We start from the raw sequence: 2,701 nt of genomic DNA, 5'->3' as shown, positions 1-2,701 counted from the left end.
TTTTTTTTATGTATGAATGTTTGCGTTCATCGTCCTGAGACGACTTCTGTTACATAAATAAACTGAATTGAGCTGATTACACAGATCCATGCTGTTCATTTATTGTGTTTTATTTTTCTGCTTCGTGCTTCTACACCGTTCGGTCGTGTGTTGGAAACAAGTTTTTACTCTTGTCTTCAACTCACCTCCTCTTGTCCTTCATGATGTCACGGCCTCCTCTTCCTCACCAACATGTCTGTCTCCTCCTCGTGCTCTCCTCCTCATGCCGGGTCCCACCTTGAAGCGGAATGGAGAGGAGGTGGAGAGGAGCGGGAAACCGGTTCTGCAGGTAGAGGCCTAACCCAGATCCCTCGAGCCTGTTGTCACCGTTATTTCTGCCGCGCATGCGCGCTGCCGCCCGTTTCCTGCTTTTTTCAAAAAGCGACTACCTGTGCTGCTGCTTTCCGACCCACCTCCCCGTGCGTGTGCGCGCGTGCGTGCGTTAGCTCAGGGATATCTGCCGGGTTTTTTTTTTTCCTCCACACTCCCGTTATTTCCGAGCGCTCTCTGTTGAACTGCTCACCTGAGCGGACTCACCTGCCCGGGAGGAGCGCGCGCCTCCTCCGCCGAGCTGGAACTAAACGAGAGAAAAGAAAGATAAAAAAATAAAGGGGTGAAAGAGAGAAGAACGGCTGGAGAGGAGGAAGAAAAGAGAGAGAGAGAGCGCGCGGCACCTTCTCCTTCCTGCTTTGAAAACTTTTACCTGCTGAGTTCTGACGTCGCCGGAGCGGGTTCTGTTCCGAACTTCCCTGAAACGAGCAGCAGAACCGACGGCTCGGTTCTGGTTCCGGAGCCGGCATGCCGCGGGCCTTTCTGGTGAAGAAGGCGAACTGTTCGCCCATGAAGCGGAACTGGAGCGAACTCCCGGACCACAAGCGGGGGGACGTCTACATCCCAGGTGAGTCCACGCTGCGGCTGCATGAGAGCCATGTTTGTTTGTTTGTTTGTTTGTTTGTCTGGAGCTGGAACCGAACCACAAACATAACAGAGGTGGGGAGGGGTGGACTGGTTTTGGAGCTTTTTACGCACAGGTTGGAGATTTATGCGTTTTTTAAATGTTTGGTTTGTTTTTTGTGGAGCAGGTGGGGGGAGGGGGGAGGTTTGGTGCTGAGTGTAACGGGGCCGTGAGTACCGAATAACGGGAAGGACAGCGGGACCCCGAACCTCCACTACCTCAGAGGGACCACTGGATTATTTTTTATTTATTTTATTTTATGCGTAAATTTGTTTAATTTGCGTAAAAAACAACAATTCCTGCCTCCAAAATCAGATAATTTCATCCTTTTGATTTAATCTTAATCACGTAGAATTGGATTAAATCAAATGATGGGTTGATCAGAATAAAGGAAAGTTCTGGTCTTGGGCCCAGCTGGGCCCGTTGCTTCTCCTCGACCTTCAGCCTCTCAGTCCTTCCTTGTTCGGTCTGCTCGAGTCTCCCTCTGGCGCTTTTTACTCCTCAACTATAAACCTTAAAGAATAAAAGACATTATTTTACTCTGCTGAGGCTGGGGGGGGGGGGGGGGGGGGGGGGGGGGGTTGTTGCACCCCCACCCGGTCCGGGAGAACAGTCCCCATTGTTGCCCACTGGAACACCTCTCAGATCAGATAACAACTAACGGACTACACCCTAAACCTCTCAGTCCTGCACCCTTCCCCCCTCTCCCCTCCTCTTCATCACCGTTACCTTTTACTCCCCCCCCCCCCCCCCTCCTCCTCCTGGCTGTTCGCAGTTTGAAGGTTTTAAACTCATCAGAAAAGAGAAAATAAAGTTTTTTAAAGAAAAGCGCAGACAGCCTGAATGGGAATGCGTTTTTACGCACCGGAGCGCAATTTGGCACCAAAAAACCAAAACATCCTTTATGTTCATTATTTTAAACAGATTTCGACTCCAAGCCCAGCCAGTTGTAGAATCTCAGATTCGGACATAATTATTAATATTTGCATTATTTTGCTTTTATTTATTTATTTAATTATTAAGAACCCTGGAGCGCCTGTGCGTAATGGCGCAGAAATAATCGACCCGGCAACGGTCTCAGTCACAGTTTCTGGTATGTGCCGTTACTTGATGTACCTGCTTTGTGCGTGCGCGCGTGCGCGCGTCCTGCTCTCACACACATCCCCCCCCCCCAACACAACAGAACAGAAACACACAGGTATGATAATTGCCTCAGAGACAGGAGTGTTTGTTGAGCGTCTTTTATGAGACTCAGATGCGTCAGTTTACAGTAGTTTGGACAGTTTTTAAAGGTGTGCGTGTGTGCGTGCGTGTGTGTGTTCTACACTAATGGTCCACAAGCATGTGCCTCAGCCTGTTTCTGACAGTCTCTAACTGTTTCTCCTCCACTTCTCGAGCTTTAACGGAAACATTAGACAGTTTTGTGCCACATTTTTTTGGGCACTTGAGACAATAAAGGTGCTGCAACAGAAAGCTGTTTCATAAACAAGAAGTGCTGCGTCAAGGCACGTCGCTGCTCTGCACGCCAAAGTTTAAAATCAAAACGTCTGACCATCAGTTAGCACTCAGAGCATGTGTTGGAGATGACTCTCAGCTACTACCACGCCGAGTTTCAGTTTAAAAATCTGCCAAATTGATTGAGAATTAGCCGTTTATGTGTTTGCCACTGTAGTTTGGCTGCGGCAGCCATCTTTAATCAGGTTGACT

This window comes from Nematolebias whitei, chromosome 1 (genome assembly GCF_014905685.2).
Source record: "Nematolebias whitei isolate Nwh7 chromosome 1, NemWhi1, whole genome shotgun sequence".
NCBI classification, from domain to species: domain Eukaryota; kingdom Metazoa; phylum Chordata; class Actinopteri; order Cyprinodontiformes; family Rivulidae; genus Nematolebias; species Nematolebias whitei.
Note: the sequence above shows the minus strand (reverse complement) of the source record.